Raw genomic sequence first — 22,194 nt, 5'->3', positions numbered from 1 at the left:
AACCCACTTACTCCACGTAGCATCAGTTGCATGATGTGTAGAAGGGACCTTCCCTTTGAACATCCAGCCCAGCACCAGCAGTCGGGGTGCCAACAGGAGCTGTGTTTCAGTACCAACCACTTCTGAAGCAGCTCGAACTCCTTCATATGCTGCTAATATCTCCTTTTCAGGTGGAGTATAGCGGGCCTCAGATCCTCGATATCCCTGACTCCAAAACCCTAGGGGTCGACCTCGGGTCTCCCCTGGTGCTTTCTGCCAGAGACTCCAGGCAGGGCCATTCTCCCCGGCTGCGGTGTAGAGCACGTTTTTAACATCTGGTCCTGCCCAGACTGGCCCAAGGGCTCCTGCATGAACTATCTCCCGTTTAATCTGTTCAAAGGCTTGTTGGTGCTCAGGGCCCCATTTAAAATCGTTGCTCTTCCGGGTCACTTGATAGAGAGGGCTTACAATCAGACTGTAATTTGGAATATGCATTCTCCAAAAACCCACAACCCCTAAGAAAGCTTGCGTTTCCTGTTTACTAGTTGGTGGAGACATAGCTGCTATTTTGTTGATCACATCCATTGGGATGGGACGACGTCCATCTTGCCATTTTATTCCTAAAAACTGAATCTCCTGTGTGGGTCCCTTCACCTTACTCTGTTTTATGGCAAAACCAGCTTTCAGAAGGATTTGGATTATTTTCTCCCCTTTCTCAAAAACTTCTTCTGCTGTGTTGCCCCATACGATGATGTCATCAATGTACTGCAGGTGTTCTGGAGCTCCACCTTTTTCTAGTGCATTCTGGATTAGTCCATGGCAAATGGTGGGGCTGTGTTTCCACCCCTGGGGCAGTCGATTCCAGGTGTACTGGACACCCCTCCAAGTGAAAGCAAACTGTGGCCGGCACTCTGCTGCCAAAGGGATTGAGAAAAATGCATTAGCAATATCACTTGTGGCGTACCACTTGGCTGCCTTTGACTCCAGTTCATATTGAAGTTCTAGCATGTCTGGCACGGCAGCACTCAGCGGTGGCGTGACTTCATTCAGGCCACGATAGTCTACTGTTAGTCTCCACTCTCAATTAGACTTTCGCACTGGCCATATGGGGCTGTTAAAGGGTGAGCGAGTCCTGCTGATCACTCCTTGGCTCTCCAGTCGACAAATCAGCTTATGGATGGGAATCAGGGAGTCTCGGTTGGTGCGATATTGCCACTGGTGCACCCTTGTGGTAGCGATTGGCACCTGTTGTTCTTCGACCCTCAGCAACCCCACAACCGAAGGGTCCTCCAAGAGTCCGGGCAAGGTGGACAGCTGTTCAATTCCCTCTGTCTCCAAGGCAGCTATACCAAAAGCCCATCGATACCCCTTTGGGTCCTTGAAATACCCCCTCCTAAGATAGTCTATGCCAAGGATGCATGGGGCCTCTGGGCCAGTCACAATGGGGTGTTTTTGCCACTCATTCCCAGTTAGGCTTATTTCAGCCTCCAATACAGTTAGCTGTTGAGATCCCCCTGTCACCCCAGAAATACAGATGGGTTCTGCCCCTTTATAGCTTGATGGCATCAGGGTACACTGTGCCCTGGTATCTACTAGAGCTTTATACTCCTGTGGGTCTGATGTGCCAGGCCATTGAATCCACACAGTCCAGTAAACCCGGTTGTCCCTCTCCTCCGCCTGGCTGGAGGCAGGGCCCCTCTAGTCCTGGTCATAGGATTCTCCACTCATTTGTTGTAAAAATGGATTAGAATTCCTTCTCATAGAATCAGGAGTAAGATCAGCCCTTCCACTCTGTCGGCCACACCGCTCACAGTGCTCACTGGAGGCTGGAGCAACCATTTTCCTGGAAGAACCCTCATTTGTGGTTGTTTTTCCTTGCAATTCACGTACCTGTGCATCTAGGACCAAGGTAGGTTTTCCATCCCACTTCCTCATATCCTCTCCGGGGTCAAGCAGGTAAAACCACAGGGTACCCCGTGGTATATACCTTCTCTCTCCTCTCTCTTGCCCAGAAGAATGCCTTCTCCTAATAGCTGAGGTATTGGTCTGTACAGGTGGGAGGCAGAACTTATCCTCAAATCGCTGGAACTCTTGGGACCATTCCTCGGCTAGTATGTCTGGCAGTTTCTCCACAGCCGCGACGAGGGAGGAAGTGAGACTTTCTTCATATTGCCAAAGTCGGCCAGGCAATTCATCTACTGTTGGTCCCTCCTCGTCTTTCCAGTCCATTACTGCCAATGCACTGGCATACGATGATGGTGCACTTCGCACAATCTTCTGCCACATGGGTCGTGCACATTGGACTTCATCTGGATCTGTGGGTAACTGCCCATCGTCTGGGTCATAATAAACCATCTCCTGCACGGCTAATTCCCTCAGGTACTGGATACCTCTCTCCATGGTGGTCCACTTGCCTGGGTGACATATAACATCTTCCTTGAAGGGATACCTTTCCCTCACACCCGATAGAAGTCGCCTCCAGAGGCTGAGGGCTTGTGTCCCTTTTCCAATCGCCTTGTCAATGCCCCCTTCCCTAGAAAGGAATCCCAACTGCTTGGCTTCCTTACCCTCTAATTCCAAGCTACTTGCCCCATTATCCCAGCATCGGAGCAGCCAGGTGATAATGTGCTCGCCTGGATGACGGCTGAAGTCTTTTCGCATATCTCGCAGCTCACTCAGGGATAGGGATCGGGTGATTACTTCTGGTTCTGCCTCTTCCTCCTGTTCTCGTGATGACCCTGGTTCACCTTCATCCTTCGCTAAGCGAGCTGACTTTTTTGTATATTTCTTCTTCTGTATAGGGGCGATTGATATTGGCACCGGTTGATTCTCTAGTTCAGCTGCATCATCCATCGCCAAGGTTTGAGTTGCCACAGTGCCTGTTGCTGGGGTTTGAGTAGCCACAGTGCTTGTCATAGGGATTAGAGTAGCTGCAGTAGCTGTTGCCAGAGTTTGAGTAGCCACACTGCTTGTCGCTGGGGTTTGAGTAGCTGCAGTGCCTGTCACCAGGGTTGGAGTAGCTGCAGTCATGGGAGCTGATCTCTGGGTGGTATTTTTAAATAGTTGTTTAACCCTAAACAAGATCTGAATCACATTCAGGAACATGCTGGTTCCTAGCAATAGGACCATACTAAGTTCAACATCCCAAGGATATTCAAAATTTACAAACTCCTCCAATGCTATTGTAATTAACCTAGCAGAGAAAAGGAAGATGTGGGGAGGTGTCTCCCCAATAGGTTGGCTCCCCGAGGAGAAAAGGGAGAAAGTGCAATTATTAATATTCTCTAGGAGATAGCACCCAAAGTACAGAGATGTCTCCTCCATAGATTGGCTCCCAGAGGAGAAAAGGTAAAAGGTACAATTATTAATAGACTCCCATAGGCAGCTCCCGAAGTACGGAGGTGACAACAATGCCGAGTACAAACACCCGATTAGTTTCACGACCTGCACTTCTATCGTATCATAAGCCACTGTTACAAACAACAACAACATGATAACTCTAGCCCGGTTCCCACAGGTGATAAACAGCACAACAGGGAGCATATACTGCAAGTAGGGCATTACATAACGCACCTTTAAGAACAAGCACACCAACCTTGAGAGCAAAAGAACCCACATTGTAACCAGTAACTATCAAACCAATACAATGAATACTTATAACAAGTTTGTTTTAACACACTCTGATCAGATCCGTCGTTATCTCAACCCTTCGTGCCCCACGTTGGGCGCCAAAAAGGACTGTCATGGTTTAACCCCAGCCAGCAACTAAGCACCACGCAGCAGTTTCCCCTTCCCCCTCCCAGTGGGGTGAGGAGGAGGAAAGAGGAAAAAAAAAAAGTAAAACTCGTGGGTTGAGATAAGAACAGTTTAATAACTAAAGTAAAATATAATACTAACAATAGTAATAATGAAATATAATAATAATAATAGTAATGAAAAGGAATCTAACAAAAAAAGGAAGGGGGGGAAGGAAAAAACCAGTCATGCACAATGCAATTGCTCACCACCCGCTGACCAATGCCCAGTTAGTTCCCGAGCCGCGATCCGCCCCTCCAGCCAACTCCCCCCTGTTTATATACTGGGCATGATGTTCCATGGTATGGAATACCCCTTTGGCTAGTTTGGGTCAGCTGTCCTGGCTATGCTCCCTCCCAGCTTCTTGCACACCTGCTTGCTGGCAGAGCATGGGAAACTGAAAAGTCCTTGGCTTAAGATAAGTGCTACTTAGCAACAACTAAAACATCAGAGTGTTATCAACATTATTCTCACACTAAATCCAAAACACAGCACTGTATCAGCTACTAAAAAGAAAGTTAACTCTGTCCCAGCCAAAACCAGGACACTTACCTTCCAATTGCTGACTGTCGGCCCTGCTATCCCAGCATCGGAGCAGCCAGGCAGCAATCCGCTCACCTGGCTGGCAGCTGTAATCTTTCCGCATGTCTCCAAGTTCTGATGAGGTCAGGGACCAGGTAGTTTCTGCTTCCTGTGTAAGTTTTCTCATTCCTTCCTCCCATTTCTTTGTCGAAGGACCGGCTTCTTGATCAAACCTTTCCTCTTCTTCCTTCTCCCTTACTCATTGATGATATGGACCTGTTGTTCTCCTTGTCCACTGTTTCTTTTTCACTACTGGGGCAATTACTGTAGTTGTTGTTGTTGTTTGGGTGCCTATCTCAACCATGGTGTTCTCAGATGCAGTTTGGGTCCCTGCCTCAACCACAGTCCTCCGAGAATACTGAACTGTGGCTCGATAGGCACAGGCCAGGCCCCAGTACAGTGCTAGAAGCTGCTGGTTTTCATTGGGGTAGGCAAGGCACCCTTCTATCAGGTGGCGCATCAGTTTGCCGTGGTTGCTTGCCTGTTCGGGTGTAAAGTCCCAGGTTATGGGAGGTGATAACCGTCCTAGGAATCTGCCCAAATCCTTCCACACACCCTGCCACCCAGGGACCGGCCGCCTCAGGGCACATTTCAGTATTGCCTCATCCAAAAGTTGTCTTCTCTTACACCAGGACGAGACCAGCTTCCACAAAACCTATAATATGCCAACAGTATTAATTAGTAGTATTAAACAGCTCACATAAGGGTGAACAAGGACCTTGGGAGCCTGCATAATAAAACCATCCACATCAATCCCAGGTAGGAAGAGGGACATGTATTCCCTCATCTTCTCCACAAGATAGCTCCCCCAGCACAGCAAGGCCATCAATGCCAGGGCAAAGCATAGAGCCATTGTTTGTATTAACATGTTCCCAAGCTCAGCAAAATAAAGAGGTAAGCAGTGAAGCCAACAAACTCTGTGACCTGCACAGGAGCTTGCCACTTAATAACTACTATAGCTATAGCACGCTTAATACAAAACTGCCGTTGTCTCGTGCCCCACGTTGGGCGCCAAAAAGGACTGCTCAGCAGTAGCAAGACACTGGTGTCTTATCAACACCTTTCTAGCTACCAATACAGAGCACAGAACTATGAGGGCTGCTATGGGGAAAATTAACTCCATCTTAGCTAGACCCAATACAGCTCACCATCATGATGCTGGGCATCCCCCATCTCTAGGAAGGAATACATGGGTTGAAGCCAGCTCAAGCCTATTGCTCTCTTCAAAATTAATTTTGTTGGCTGTTCAGTTTTTATACTCTATGTTAGGCTGAGCTACATATACACTTCCCACATGTTGGTCTGTCTGGCTTAGAAAGTTAATAACACTTTCTGTTGATTATCTTAGGGAAGACCATTTACAAAACCAGTTGACCCACTCAACTGATATAGCCGTTCATCTAAAACAAAGGCCACCCTCGTTGTAGATTCTGTCCACATCAGGACTCAGTTTTTGAAGTTCTTCAGGGTAAAACATTCCCTCGATTGCTTTGTGATTGTTGTCTATTAAGCGGTATATGGGTATCTATCTCCTTCTCACAGTTTCAGCTACTATGAAAATTTCATCCCTGAATGTCTCCTCATAACTTTTCTCATATCTCTCTCTTGTTCTAGACACTCTGACCTGGTCTCCCTTTTTGAGCAGAGGTGCAAATTCTTTAATTTTAATCACATCCCTGTACACAGTTTTCCAAATCCCAGCAGAGTTTAAAGGGTTCATGCCCACAGGCTTGGCTCTGATATAAGAAAGAAATTTTTTACAGTAACAATCATTCACTGGAACAACCTCCCCAGGGACATGGTAGAGTCCCCATCACTAGATTTTCAAGATGCAATTGGACAGGGTGCTAGATTATCTCATCTATGCTCCCTTTCCCACAAAAGATTGGACCAGATGATCTTTCGAGGTCCCTTCCAACCTTGGCTATTCTATGATAGTTCTGTGGAAGCTATGGTTATAGCTCTTTAAAAGGTCTGATAACACATCAGTGTAGCAACAAGTGTTGTGTGCTGTAAAATATCTCCACATCTTGGTTTTGAGCATCCTGTTCAAATGCTCTATGACAGAGTCTTTTACTTCATTATTAGCAATAAAATGATGAACATTATTTCAAAAGCCCCGGCTATTTCAGAACCTGTTTTGCCTTTTCGACCAATGGCCCAAGCATACTTGGATAGTATGTCTAGCACCATTAAGATGTACTTAACACCATCATTGTTTGGAAAACTGTCACATATCCACCAAGTCTGTCTGCTATTGAGCATCCACCTCTGCCACAATCACCTTTTTTCTTTTAAAGTGCTTTCTTGCTGCCTTGTGTAAACTGTAAGCATTCTGGTTTGCAAGCCAGGTTGCCACATTGCTTCTGTTCAGATTGGCAATTTGCCTTTAGCAGCTTCAGAAAGGGGATTTACAGCCCCAAAGCTTCCCACCTCCCCAGGAGCATAGCAGATGTTTAACAGAAGTGGAGGCGTAGACATGTCTGCTAACATGCTGCTGCTATACAAATGTAAAGAAATCAAACATCGGACAATTTCACTCACGGACAGAGAAACTTTATTAACAGGGTATGAGGGGTGCTGGTCCCTGGCCAGGCTTCTCCAGCCTTTTTCCTTTCCCCCCCCCTTGTCCTGGTTTCAGCTGGGATAGAGTTAATTTTCTTCTTAGTAGCTGGTACAGTGCTGTGTTTTGTATTTAGTGTGAGAATAATGTTGACAACACCCTGATGTTTCAGTTGTTTCTAACATATTTCCAGGTTGTCATGGGCAAAACAGACTCAACATGGGGAATTTAGCTTAATTTATTGCCATTTAACATAAACTTTTCATTACTGATTTGGGTATTGAAAAACAACGAAGATAAACATTTAAACACTTAGGGAAAACACCTTTCCTCACCCTTTCCCTGGCTCCACTTCACTCCAGACACCTCTCTTCCCCCTTCTGAGTCTCCACTCCCCTTGCTATTGCCACAGATTACACTCATTCCCTTTGATGAGGCAACAGGAGGTTGGGTTTAGTGCATAGTGGTTTCTGTTGCTCCTTGTTCCTTACTCTTTTCTTCTGCTTCTCCTTCTATCTTGTTTCCTCTGCTCTGACATGGGTTCCATGGGCTGCAGTCCCTTCAGGAAAGTACTTGCTCCAGCATGGGCTTATCCACAGGCCACTGCCACCCCAACCCCCCCACCCCCCACTACCAAAACCTTGCCATTTATACCCAATACACAAGTAAACTGGAAGGGGTGGCTGGTCCTGCCAGTGTGAAAACTGCCAGGGCAGTGTGAAAACACGAGGTATGCCATTTTATAAAATGGCAGCCCCTCAGGAGCAAAAGGAGGTAGAGTAAACAGACTACGTGACCAGAAGAGAGTAGGGACTTCCAGGGTAAGCAGGACATGTGACTGTCAGTAGCAGGCATAGCTTCTGCTGGAAGTCGAGGGCATGGCACCTACCACTTTTTATCTTGGATACTAATTGTCCTAAAACAACTATGAGGTGATCCAATATATGCTAGGAAAAATTTTTCCATCAATCTTTGATCTAGAACCAGAAAGGACATCTTTCCTGGACCATCTAATTGAATAGGAAAAAGCCAAATATAATTGCTTGCAAAAGAGGATGTGTCAGGAATCATGTTAAATGACATTAGAATGTCAATGCATTATGACATTTTATCAGCACTGCATAAGCAAATGTGAGAACTCTACCCCATCATTGCTTGGTTAAGCAGAATCTGGCTTCAAGAAAGAATATCCACATGATTAATAGGAGTGAATTAACTCTAAGATACTGCCACTACCCACATTCTATTTAGGCAATGCAAAAACATTGATATGTAGTTATCAATTTTACTTATGACAACATTGTGAATTGAGCACTATTTTCATCATCTCTTTATATATAAATATAACTTTTCCAGACATTAACCTTATGGGGCTCCATGCAATTACTGATGAGACAAAGTCTCCTGTTAACAAGCCTCAGCAAATAACTGGAACAGATTTATATCCATACAAGAGTTTTCTTTTTTGTCACATACCGATTTCTTTTTCATGTCCTCCAGATGCACGAGTTCATTCTCAATCTTTGTGATTAATTCCCTGAGCTCATCAAGATTAGTGCAAATAAGCTAAAAACCACCAACCACACAAAAAAACCCACCAACCACACAAACACTTGATAATGTGACATTTGGACCCCCCCGTTACTTTAAAAAAAAAAAAAAAAAAAAAAAAATCTATAAACTACATGTTGTTATTCTAGGCCACCATTTGTTTTTTATTTTCTTATAGCAATTTATACATAAACACCCAAAAATATCCAGGACTTCTTGAAAGCAAATTCATTAGAAGATAATTCAGTCTTCAGATGTAACACATATCTCTGCCTGTCAGTTCCCATTTCAAAACATAAGCATTTTCTTAAAGGAAATAGTGCAGTGAATACTACAAGCTAGGAAACTTGTCCTAAGTATAACAATGACTCTGAGCAGCTTTGAATACCAAGCAATTCCTTGGTGAATCAAAGCACACTAGGCCTTGTGCTACACTGTGGAAGTAAGGAAGTAATGTAATTACACTTAGTACAAATTCTCTTTGACAGAATTGCATATGATTACAATGAGTAATCCAGCAAGGTAACCTAATAAATCCAGCCATTTTCATAAAATATGATTTTAACAGAAGTACTGTAATCACATTATACTAATGTCCTCCTATTCGAATCTTTAGAAAGTGTCTTGCTTCATAACATTCCCTTTCAGAATACATGTTATTTTCTTGACCAAATTTCTGCACAAAGAAAAGTTGTCTTAACATTTTGATTTACAATAATTTATGACCATAATAGACTTTTAAACTACAAACTAGAAAGCTATTATCTTTCAGGTTGTTGCATGGTAAGACTTATATCTCTCTGTATATATATGGGGTAAGGAGGAAGATTCAACAAAATAACTGAAACATCAATATTTTTCCAAAAGCTAACTTTGAGAAGATAACCCCTTATCCAGGTTAGTCATTCATTTAAAGATATGCTATATCAAAAAATATTCAAAGTTCATCTTCAGGCTTTTCATTAATACTGAAAACGTTGGAATCTTTTAGCAAAGTCAAACACAAATAGAACACAAACCCCAAAACTTCATTAACATACACCTGCTACTTTTTGGGGTTTTTTTTCAAAACTCATTAATTCATGACAATGTATTTTGACTTCTATAACACACTGAGCTATAAGTTTGGACAAATTCAAACAAATAAACCAAAACCCCAGAGGAGTAACTGTTATGTTTCATCATTAAAATATAGGACAGATACTTTTAGTAAGATATCAAAATTTGAGAAACTGCAAAAATGCAGTTACAATTTTTCATAGTTTGTGTACATTTCAGAGGGTTAGGAAAATAAAGCAACTCAAACTAAGTGTCTACATTTATCAAGTAAAGTTTTAAATAATTAATTATGCTATTGCTATGAGTAACTATTAGATTCTATATACACAGGACATACCTCTAATATTAAAACTCCAAACCTTCTTAATGAACCATATAAAGGCTAACTGGATTACACTCAATGGTTCACACTCCTTCAGGAAAAAAGAAAGCCCACAAACTGTGATACTATACCATTGTTATTTTACAAAGTGTACAAGTTTAGAAAGTCAAGCACTTTGAAAAAAGAAGCAATGATATAATTATAACTGAATCATAAGGTATACAGCCAAATAAGTTATAGTCATGTATAGCCTGGACAGGTGACCCGAAAAAATATGCTAGGTGTCATGGTTTAACCCCAGCCAGCAACTAATCACCATGCAGCTGCTCCCTCACTCCTCCCCCTCCTAGTGGGATGGGAGGAGGATCAGGAAAAAAGGTAGAACTCATGGGTTGAGATAAGAACAGTTTAATAACTAAAGTAAAATAAAATATAATAATGACAATAATAAAATATAATTGTAATAAAAAGGAATATAACAAAAAAAAAAAGAGAGAGAAATAAAACCCAAGAAAAGACAAGTGATGCACAATGCAATTGCTCACCACCCACTGACCAATGCCCCAGCAGTGATCCACCCTCCCAGCCAACTCCCCCCTGTTTATATGCTGGGCATGACATTCTATGGTATGGAATATCCCTTTGGCTAGTTCAGGTCAGCTGCCCTGGCTATGCTCCCTCCCAGCTTCTTGTACACCTGCTTGCTGGCAGAGCATGGGAAACTGAAAAGTCCTTGGCTTAAGATAAGCGCTACTTAGCAACAACTAAAACATCAGTGTGTTATCAACATCATTCTCACACTAAATCCAAAACACAGCACTGTACCAGCTACTAAGAAGAAAATTAACTCTATCCCAGCTGAAACCAAGACATGGCTGAACTTAATAAAATTATGTAAATGTTTATGATAGCATTTTTTTTTAATCATTTGGTGAGGCACCTCAAGTCTATGCTTGATGTGCAATATGCAAAGGGAAATGTTTTTAATAACTGTAAGATTGTTATTATTCATACATGGACATCAGTTTTTTTAATAAAAACCACACACACCCCCAACTTTTTGAAGAATGTAAATTTCTTTATGTACATGCAGTCTGCTAACATCCTCACACTGTATAGATCCTTAATGCACATATACCACTGATGCATTATTCATTTTATAAGAATAGATCCTAGTACTTTAAATCAAAAACAACCAAAATTTAAAGCTAAATAAATTAGTATTAACTTTTAAAATATTTTCAATATAATAGTATACCCAAATTATATATTATATAAAAATATTAATAATCATATTCAAGAGGTAAATGTACTAATAAATCCTAACAGTGAGAATGCCATGTTAAAGAACTGTTTGAGGAAACATATGACCCATTTTCTCTGCTCTCTTTCATAGTTTTAATGTCAAGAACAAAACAACAAACACACAAATCAGCAAACAAAACTCCCTTACTTCTTTGTCATCTCAATCCTTAGCTCACATAAGGAAAAAAATGTGTGGATGCAAATTAAACTGTCTGTACAGAATAAGAACACATGAAAACAGAAATCATATTTTTAACATTCTGAAAATGCAAATGATCTGACAGGTGACATGACAGGTGATAAATCATGAGTTTACAAGTTAACTATCATGTACTTTCTTTAGAAAAACTGAGTCCCAAGTTTATTGTTACTTAGCAGTGTTTTAAATATATTACAATAACTATGCTGCTATAGAGAAAGGATACTTGTTTTTTTTCATGCAAATAAAATACATTCATGATTGGTAATAAATGCTTTCTTAGTCTTTCCCTTTCCCCCTATATATTATGTACGCATATAGCTACATATGCATATGATACGAATTTCTTCAAGGCCTTTTATGGTGGTTCTCAGTACAATATCATACTGCTTCAGGTATTTTTGATGTATTTGACAATAGCTCCTCTAAAAGTCGAGCTTCTGTTTTATCAGTGAGAGAATTGAGGCACAAAGATAGCAGGTTCAAAAGTCAGGATCTATGTATTTGACCTGCATTTCTCATTCATGATGGTATGTGCTTATCTTGGTTTTGGCTGGGATAGAGTTAATTTTCTTTTTAGTAGCTGGTACAGTGCTGGGTTTTGAATTTAGTGTGAGAATAATGTTGATAACACTCTGAGGTTTTAGCTGTTGCTAAGTAGCGCTTATCTTAAGCCAAGGACTTTTCAGTTTCCCATGCTCTGCCAGCAAGCAGGTGTGCAAGAAGCTGGGAGGGAGCATAGCCAGACAGCTGACCTGAACTAGCCAAAGGGATATTCCATACCATAGAATGTCATGCCAGTATATAAACAGGGGGGAGTTGGCCAGGAGGGGCGGATCGCTGCTCGGGCATTGGTCAGCGGGTGGTGAGCAATTGCATTGTGCATCACTTGTCTTTTCTTGGGTTTTATTTCTCTCTTTTTTTTTTTTGTTATATTCCTTTTCATTACAATTATTATTATATTTTTATTATTATTGGTTAGTATTATATTTTACTTTAGTTATTAAACTGTTCTTATCTCAACCCATGAGTTCTAACCTTTTTTCCCCAATCCTCCTCCCCATCCCACTGGGAGGGGGGAGCGGCTGCATGGTGATTAGTTGCTGGCTGGGGTTAAACCACGACAAGCCATCACGTATGTGAATTAGAGAGCATCAAGAAAGGACACTACACTGCAGTATCTAAAAGTTTCAGTAGTATTCCCCCTCAATTTAATATTCACAAATGCTTGAAAAATAGTCCTAATCTTCTACCCTGCCTGTCCTATTGAAATCAATGGTTAAATCATCCCCTAGTAAAGCTGCACTACTGGTATTGACAGATCTTAGCCTGATCAAAGAATGCCCAGATTATTGTTATACATTTTAGTTATCCTACAGTTTACACAGGTTAGAAAAAAAAAGTTGGGCTAAAACTTTCGATACCATTTTAGACAGACTGTGCGTTGTAGGATAGTTATTTTTTTTTAAAAGCAACAGTTTAATAATGCAGAACAGGGTTTATAATTATTTAACAGTGAACATGCATGCAGGGAATGTGCCAAAAAATTTTACACATTTTTAACATTTTGCATACTTTCTGGACTTGCCAAGAGCAATTTTAGCCCCTAACATTAGAATGTAGACAAAAGTCAATGCACATTAGGATGTGGGCCCTTATTTAGCATCAACTACTACTAAGGGATTTTAATCTCTAGAAGTTGTTCTAGCGCCACCTGGAACACTACATCATCATGGACAAAACTGACTCAATTTGAGGGTTTTGCAGAATAACTGCAATTTAGTGAGGCCTTACTGCTCAGAATAGCACAGGTTGTTTTCTTAACATAAGGAATATGAAAAGATATACTTATAACCATAGGAGAGCTCCAACTCAAGCAAACATATGGATGAATTGTGACTTATAGCTGAAGTACTAACTAAAATACTTCTGCTATAGTATCATAAAAACCACATTATAATTAGCACTCTCTTGGTGCTCTCTGGTCTAAAGTTCACATACAGCTAAGAGGTAATAGGTAAAAACAAGAGGAGTCCATAAGTCTAAATTTTTTTCCTCCAAGTCCTTTACTTGATCAAGTTATATCTCATTGTCATGGTTTAACCCCAGTCGGCAACTAAGCACCATGCAGACGCTCGCTCACTCCCCCCACCCAGTGGGATGGGGGAGAGAATAAAAAAAAAAAACCAAACCTCATGGGTTGAGATAAAGACAGTTTAATAGGACAGAAAGGAAGAAAAATAATGATAATATGACAATAATAATACTAAAAGAATTAGACTATACAAAACAAGTGATGCACAATGCAATTGCTCACCACTCACCGACCAATGCCCAGTTAGTTCCCGAGCAGCGATCCACCCCTCCTGGCCTACTCCCCCCAGTTTATATACTGGGCATGATGTCATATGGTATGGAATATCCCTTTTGGCCAGTTTGGTCAGCTGTCCTGGCTGTGTCCCCTCCCAACTTCTTGTGCCCCTCCAGCCTTCTTGCTGGCTGGGCATGAGAAGCTGAGAAATCCTTGACTTAGTATAAATACTACTTAGCAACAACTAAAAACATCAGTGTGTTATCAATATTATTTTCCTACTAAATCCAAAACACTGCACTGTACCAGCTACTAGGAAGAAAATTAACTCTATCCTAGATGAAACCAGGACACTCATCAATTCAAATATCAATGTGTGTTGGGTTTGTGTAGCAGGGGAGGGGCTACAGGGGTGGCTCCTGTGAGAAGATGCTAGAAGCTTCCCCAGCTCCAAGTCAGACCCGCCTCTGGCCAAGGCCAAGCCAATCAGCAATGATGGTAGCACCTCTGTGATAGCCTATTTAAGAAGGGGAAAAAGACTGCTGAAAAGATGAAGAGCAGCTATATGGAGAGAGGAGTAGGGTGTGAGAGGAAACAACCATGCACACACTGAGGTCAGTGAAGGAGGAGAGGGAGGAGGTGTGCCAGAGCAGATTCCAGCCTGTGGTGAGATGGCAGGCTGTCCCCCTGCAGCCCATGGAGGGTTAATGGTGGAGCAGATTCCCCTGCAGGCTGTGGAGGACCCCATGCCAGAGCAGGTGGCTGGGCCTGGAGAAGGCCCTGACTCTGTGGGAAAGCCCATGCTGGAGCAGTTCATGGAGGACTGCAGTGCATGGAAAGGACCTGAGTTGGAGAAGCTCATTAGAGGGCTGACTCCTGTGAGAGGGACCCCACACTGGAGCAGGGAAGAGTGTGAGGAGTCCACCCCCTGAGGAGGAAGGAGCGGCAGAGACAATGTGGAATGAACTGGCCACAACCCCATTCCCACCCCTCTGTGCCGCTGTGGGGGAAGGAGGTAGAGGAATTGCGAGCAAGCTGAGCTCGGGAAGAAGGAGGGGTGGGGAGAAGGTGTGTTTTTAAGATATGGTTCTATTTCTCATCATCCTACTCTGATTTGATTGGTAATAATCAAGTTAAATAATTGGTTTCCTTTTTTCCCCAAGTCGAGTCTGTTTTTTGCCTGTGACCATAAGTGGTGAGTGATCCCTCCCTGTCCTTGTTGCGACTCAGAGCCCTTTCGTTGTATTTTCTCCTCCCCATCCCACCGGGGGGGAGGAGTGAGCGAGCGGCTGTGTGGTGCTTTGTTGCTGGCTGGGCCTAAACCATGACAAATATCACACTCATGTAAAACCCAAGTAATTTTATCCATGAAAACTATATGTTTGGTAGCATCTACAGTATTAATTACAAGCATCTCTTAGTTTTTCAAGCTCTGTGTTTTAACTGATATGTTATGCAGTGTTGCACAATACTAGTTAAGATAAGCTGCACATAATAGAAATACTAAAACATTTTCTATCAACAAAAAGTAAAATTCACATTTGAAAGTGTTATTAAATTTTTCAATCTGCTTAGCTGCAATTGGAAAAATGAGGTTCTCCTTTAACTATAGTTTCTGTGGTCTCAGTCAACCACTGAGGGAATTACTTTAAAACATTCAGATTTCGAGTACTTAAAAACTGAAATAATTTACCTGAAATTCTGGTACAGTAGATTTTGCAACAGCTTTCCTCCTCTTCTTCTTGATTGCTTTTTTAGACATGGATTTTTTTTTTTCCTTGTAAGAGTAAAAGAGAAAAGCTTTATAATGCTGTTTTTTGCCCTTCATTAATAAAACAATTACATACAGCCTTGAAAGTTACATTATAATTAATAGATAGCTGATAACAAGTCACCTAAGCATGATGAATCAGAAACAGACTTGACCAAATCAAACATTAAACTATAAGCATCTGCAAATAGCAGCCCCCTCCTTTCCTCTTTCCAAGAACCCCACTACAACTCCCCCAAATTAATACAATTATTGTAACATTATGTTAATCTGTAGAAAAAAAAAAATCATTCATGCTACTGTTTTGAGAGGAGCAAACTCTGGAACTTACTCCACAAATTTTGGAAATAATATCACTTACCTGTAAAATTTGTTCCCTAATACTTCTGCAAAGTAATCTATACACTAGGCTCTGGAACCTCTGTAGATTATACTAAAATATATTCCTGAAGCAGTTTGCAGAAATCCCCACGTGAATACACCAAAATTACCATGTGAAAGCAGATTACAGTTTCATCTTCTATAGCAGTCTGGTTTCAACTGTGGCAAAAATCAAACATTTCTGAAGAAAGCAAATGCCTTCCCTATAAAGCAATTCCCACCCAACTGAACTATGTAATAATATAGATGTTTAAACAAAAAAAACCCCACCACACTCCTTGAACCTAAGGTAATTGGTTTACTTCACAAAGTATCAGTGTTAATATATCACATATAACTTCTCAAAGTAGCTATGTCATACAGCTAGGAACAACAGGGGACTTCAGGAAAGTAGAATTTGACCTGTTTACAGAGCTGCTTGGAAGAAATCCATTGGATACAGTCCTGGAGAGAAGAGGGGTCCAGGAGAATTCACCAGTAAAGACTAAGTCAAGGAAGGCATTAAGTACCTCAGCCTATTTGCATCTACTGTCACCAAATCACCTGGCCCATTCAACAACAAGCCCACATTTTCCTTGTTCAACCTTTTATTGCTAATATAGCAGTAGAAGTTCTTGTTTCCCTTTACTTCTCCTGCAAGCATCGCCTCCAGCTGAGGTTTGGCTTTCCTGAGAACATCCCTACATGCCTGGGCAGTTTCTAAATTCCTCCTTTGTAGCCTGTCCCTGCCCTCTTTTTGCATTGGAGCTCTACCATGAGTTCCCTGCTTAGCCAAACTGGTCTCCTGGTACATCTACTTGTCTTCCTGAGTATTGTGATGGACCATTTTTTTTCTTGGAGAATGCTGTCCTTAGAGACCTGCCAGCTTTTCTGAACTCCTTTGCCTTTCAGAGTTGCCTCCCATGGGATCCTACCTAGTAGTTCCCTGAATAAGCTGGTCTGCTCTCCTGAAGGCCTGGGTCTGTACTGTGCTACTCTTTCCTCATTCCCTCAGGATCTTGAGCTCCACTGTTTCATGGTCACTACAGCCAAAGCTACCATCAATGACCACATTCCCCAACCAGTTCTTCCTTGTTAGTGAACAGCAGATCCAGCTGTGTGTTACCCCTGCTTGGTGCATCCAATGCGTGTATCAAGAAGTTAATCCCTGACACCCTCCAGAAATCTTCTTGACTGCTTGTATCCCTCCATGTTGCCTTTCCAGCAGATGTCAGAGAGGTTAAAGCCCCCCCCAAGAACCAGGATCTGTGATATAGACTTCCTCCAGTTGCTTAAAGAATGCTTTGTTCACTTCCTCACCCTAATCAGATGGTCTGTAGCAAACTCCCACCATGATGTCATCCTTACTGGCCTCACCTCTGATCCTGAATCACAAATTCTCAGTCAGACTGCAATCCAGCCCACAGAAGGGCTCCATACATCCAAGCTGCTCCTTCACATAAAGGGCAACCCCCCTCATCTTCCTTGCCTGTCTTCCTGCTTGTTTCCCAGGCTGCATACATTTGAGGTGGGCGCCCCTTTAGCCTGTTTTATCATTCCTGGCATCTCCCTTGTTTCCACCATTCTGCACCCTTTCCTTTTGGCCAGCACCCACCACTTCCTCACTTGACTGTGGGTTGTGTCATCTCCCTGTTTGGTCATTCCTAATTTAAAGCTCTCCTCACCAGGGTTGGCCAGCCTGTTATCAAAGACGCTCTTGCCCCACTGTCAGGTGGATCCCATCTCTCTCTAGTAGTCCTCAGAGAGATGATTGTAAAAGCTAAATCCCTGTTGATTACACCATCTGTGTGATCAGGTGTTGACCTGCAGGATCCATCCACTCCTCCCCAAGCCCTTCCCATTCACCAGCAGGACCAAGGAGTACTATAGCAATAGAATTGATAATCTCACTATTAAAAAAAAAAAAGTTAGCCTCTTGCTCCCCACTAATTAAAAAAATAATACTGTTTATATTCTCCAGGTTTTAAAGGTATTTTTTCTTTGACAGCTTTTCAGGAAAATTCCTTAAAAACATGCTTTGATGCATTGCAGCTCTCAGGAACAGTGCACCTATGCCCAATTTCCAAACTGAGCAAGTAAATAATCTTTAACACAAAAATATTCAAATTCACTTACACTTAGGATATTTCAGGTTGGAAGGAACCTCAGGAGGTCTCTCCCTCCACAATGATGTGGTAAGTTAATGATAAAAAAAACCCTCCTCACCAAAATAAATTAATTTCTCAGACTAAAAAAAAAAAAAAAAAATCCAAAAAGCCATGAGCTTGAAATATTTGAGGCTACTTTCTTAAATAGCTACAGCTATATAACAGCTGTGGTTGTTAGACCCACCTCCTTGATGTACCACAAGCATCTTACCTATCCAGCAGTAGCTGCAACACTGAAAATAACATTCTGGAGGACCGAAAGCTATTTAGATTAAAATTAATAAATATTAATAAATTAATATTTATTTTTATCTCAGTTTCCACTCTAGGACAACATTTGCAGTGATAAAGGTTAAACCTTTTTTTTAAATTAAAATCCAGATACAAACAATACCCGCTTAAAAAAAAAAAAATACACACACTTGCTCTATTTCCACTGGCCAAGTAGAATTTTCAAACCAACAATTTCACTGTATATAGAAGACTATTTTGTATTTAAATATATACACAACATAACTATATTATAGGAATGCTATTTTGTTGCAAAGTGAAATGTTCAAAAGCTAGGAGTAATGTAGTATGGCATTTTCTATGTAACCTGTGGTGTGTTAATGTTGGCTGGCTGCCAGGTGCCCACCAAACTCCCCTCTCACTCCCCCTTCTCAAAAGGGATGGAAGGAGAAAATAAGACAAAAAAAGCTCAGGGGTCGAGATAAAGACAGCGACATCACTCATCAATTACCATCACAGGCAAAACAGACTTGGAGAAGATTAATTTCATTTATTGCCATTTAAAAATAGAGTAGGATGGTGAGAAACAAAGACAAAACTAAAACCACCTTCCCCCCACCCCCCAGTTCTTCCCAGGCTCAACTTCACTCTTTTCTTCCCAACTGTTCTACCTCCTCCTCCTGCTGAGCAGCACAGGAGGGATGGGGAATAGGGTCAGTTCATAACACTTCATGTCTGCCACTCCTTCCTCCTCACACTGTTCCCCTGCTCCAGTGTGGGGTCCCTACCACAGGATACAGTCCTTCACAAACTGCTCTAACGTGGGTCCTTTCCACAGGATACAGTCCATCAGGAACAGGCTGCTCCAGCATGGGTCCCCCACAGGCCACAGTTCCTGCCAGAAGCCTGCTCCAGTGTGGGCTCCTCTCCATGGGCTGCAGCTTCCTTCACGGCATATCCACCTGCTCTGGTGTGGGGTCCTCCGTGGGCTGCAGGGTGGATATCTGCTCTGACATGGTCCTCCATGGGCTACAGGGGAACAACCTGCTTCATAGTGGTCTTCTCCACAGGCAGCAGGAGAATCTCTGCTCTGGTGCCTCAAGCACCTTCTCCTTCTTCACTGACCTTTGTGTTCACAGGATTGTTTCTCACACTTTTTTTTTTCTTCACTCCTCTCTCTCACAATTGCTATGCAGCATTTTTTTACCCTTTCTTAAACACGTTATCACAGAGGTACCACCAGCATTGCTGATTGGCTCAGCTTCAGTCAGCTGTGGGTCCATTGCAGAGCCAGCTAGAATCAGCTGTGTCCGGCACGGGGCCAGCCCCTGGTCTCTTCTCACAGAAGCCACCCCTGCAGCCCTGCCCCCCGCCCCCCCCCCCCCCCCCCCAACCTTGCCATGTAAACCCAATACAACAGTATTACAGTATTCTGAAAGTAAACCTACTGCTGCTTCCATAAATGCCATGTTTGAAACACTCAATTAAAACATAACATATATCTTGGCCCATGCTTCAACAAGATGGAAGATCCAGCTTTAGGGTGCTTCATGCTAAATCAAAAAAGCTTCAGTCACATGATAATTTGTACTGGTTTAGCACTTTGTAACTTTACTAATTTCAAAATTGTAAAAAAAATTTTTTGAAGATAACTTTATCCTGGAAAACTTGCTGGATCAGGTATAACTCATCTGTACCACTCTTAAGTTATAACAATATCTAGTTGAGCCGTATCTGTAATTAAAAAAATACCACTCACAGAAAGTCTGTATTAAGTGGTCTGGCTAATTTAGCAGAAATGTGATCGTGGGCCTGTGGTCAAATCTGTACTGCTAGGCAATTAAGATTACACAATTCTACTAGTAAAATCATGACCTCACATGATTTACTCTACATTTCTCTGCAACTAGCACGAGGTAATACTGTCAGAAAGGGGACAAATATTTCCACAATTGCTACAGGTTAAACTATGCTCTCTGAAACAGATTCATTGTCCTAGATACTTTTTGTAACAAAATCTCTCCCAATTAATTATGTTCTCTCTGGGTAAAGTCTGCACATGAATCATAGTTCAATCAACTGATGAGCCTGTTTTATATGATTGTATTATGGAATGGGAAACTTTTACATTAAAATTAACATCAGAAACATGTAATACAATAACACTGTCCCAGTTCAAAGTAAAATGTGACCTATTCAGCCAAGAAGAACTTCTAACACACTAAAAAAACCAAAACAAAACCCCAACATTTCCCTTATTTTTAGTGCAGTAAACAAAAACCAACTTACCAGATTTGTGCTTGTGTTTCGCTGTCTTTTTGATTATAAACAACTTGTTCTGCTTCTCAGGTTTATAAGAGATTTGAATGGATGAGGATGAATCTCATGCTTTTTTTGCAAGTCATCAAGTTTTCTTTGTAGATTTTCATTTAAAGCATCTTTCAATTTCTTATTTTTCTTTTTCTTCTTTTTGCCAGCATTTTAGTAAGTTTTAGTTTCTTATTATTTTGCAATGAGTTCTCCAACACTGTTTCTTTAGCAATTTTGTGGCAAGTCATATCTGGATTGTCATTATGACTGTCATTGACATGCATTTGGCAGGTTTTCAGGGTATTCCCTTTTGACAGGCTGGGCTCAGTTTTTACTATGCAAGTTTCATCACAGTTCTCCCCATTTTCTACAATCCTAATTTCTCCTGTGCTAAGTAGTTCTCCAAAGCCAACAATCTCTCCTGAACTAATTGTTTTCACCAAGTTCTCTTTATAACAACCAGTTTTTTGATGTCATAGACTCTTTGAGATTTTATTTCATAGTTAAGTTTTATTTTTTCTGAGGTGTCACTAAAGCTATCCAAGTGATTTTTTTTTTTCCTGGACAGCAAACACTGTACTTAACATTTTTCCCTAGTTCTGTGTTGGCACAAGGTAGCAGCTCTCCTCTGCCATCAGATGCAACTTCCTCATTGCTTTTGTTTACAAGGTCACATTTTACTTTCTCCAATTTAATCTGTGGTACTTTTTTTACTTTGATGGCAGGAGTTGGAAATTCTGGGGCCTGAATTACAGATTTACAGGTTTTTGCCTGTAAATCCGAACATCTGCACCACAGAACTGTGGAAAGTGAACATAAGCATTCTCCGAGTAGTCGTAACCAAGGATTACTTCTCTGCATTCATGGATGGGCTGACCCAGCACAGCATCCTGGACATCTTTTTGTGTTTCATAAACAAAGTCACAGAGACCTTTTAGCAGCCACACTTTTTGGTAGAATGGAAGCTCATGAAATGGTTTTTCTTCCAAAGGATTAACTTCTCCAAGGACTTCAAAAAAACTGGGGACATAGCCCAAGTTTTTCAGCACAGCCATTGGGGTTGTCAGTTTGCCCTACAACAGTATACCACTGCTGTACTTTCTGTCTAAATGCTGCTTCCCAAGTCCCATAAGGAAGGATTGGTTTTTGATGCAAGGTAGACCTGTGATGAGGAGGACTTAACAAAGAAGCCATTATTTTAGATTAAAAAGCATTACATTGAGGCATCAGAAGACAACGCTCCAATTCATAGAACACTATTTTAGGTAAGTTTAAAATCTGTTGAGCTAAACAGAGGAAATGACCAATAGCTGGAATTTCCCACATTATCTCCATTCTTGTAGGTGCTGCTTGAGCTAAAAGTGACTTTTCCCATTCTTCTATTTCTTTCTGACTATCTTCTGCTTCTTTTCTTTCTTGCTCTCTCAGCCTATTGAAATGAAAAAAGTTTGAAAATTCAGATACTAAATATACTAAAAGAAATAGCGAAGGGAAATTAAAACTATGGTATGGCAAACATACATATTTCAAAGTAACAAAACAGCACATAATTTATTATATAATTTGTCTTTATTTTGGATTACAGAGTGGGTCTAAAATCACTGCTACAAAATGAGAAGTTATAGTCCCTTATTTCTCATCACCACTAGTTCTAAAACAGAAGAAAAACTTAGCAAATAGCAACAGTT

At 41.5% G+C, this 22,194-nt stretch overlaps 1 pseudogene; it reads right to left on the bottom strand.

The window, feature by feature from the left end:
* LOC127027962 (uncharacterized protein KIAA2026-like) overlaps positions 1–21,931 on the bottom strand; it is a 42,203-nt pseudogene extending 20,272 nt beyond the window's left edge.
* Positions 21,932–22,194: the final 263 nt, after the last annotated feature.

The sequence above is a fragment of the Gymnogyps californianus genome, unplaced genomic scaffold, assembly GCF_018139145.2.
Source record: "Gymnogyps californianus isolate 813 unplaced genomic scaffold, ASM1813914v2 HiC_scaffold_111, whole genome shotgun sequence".
In the NCBI taxonomy this organism is placed as follows: domain Eukaryota; kingdom Metazoa; phylum Chordata; class Aves; order Accipitriformes; family Cathartidae; genus Gymnogyps; species Gymnogyps californianus.
Note: the sequence above shows the minus strand (reverse complement) of the source record. Positions and strands in the feature narration are given on the sequence as shown.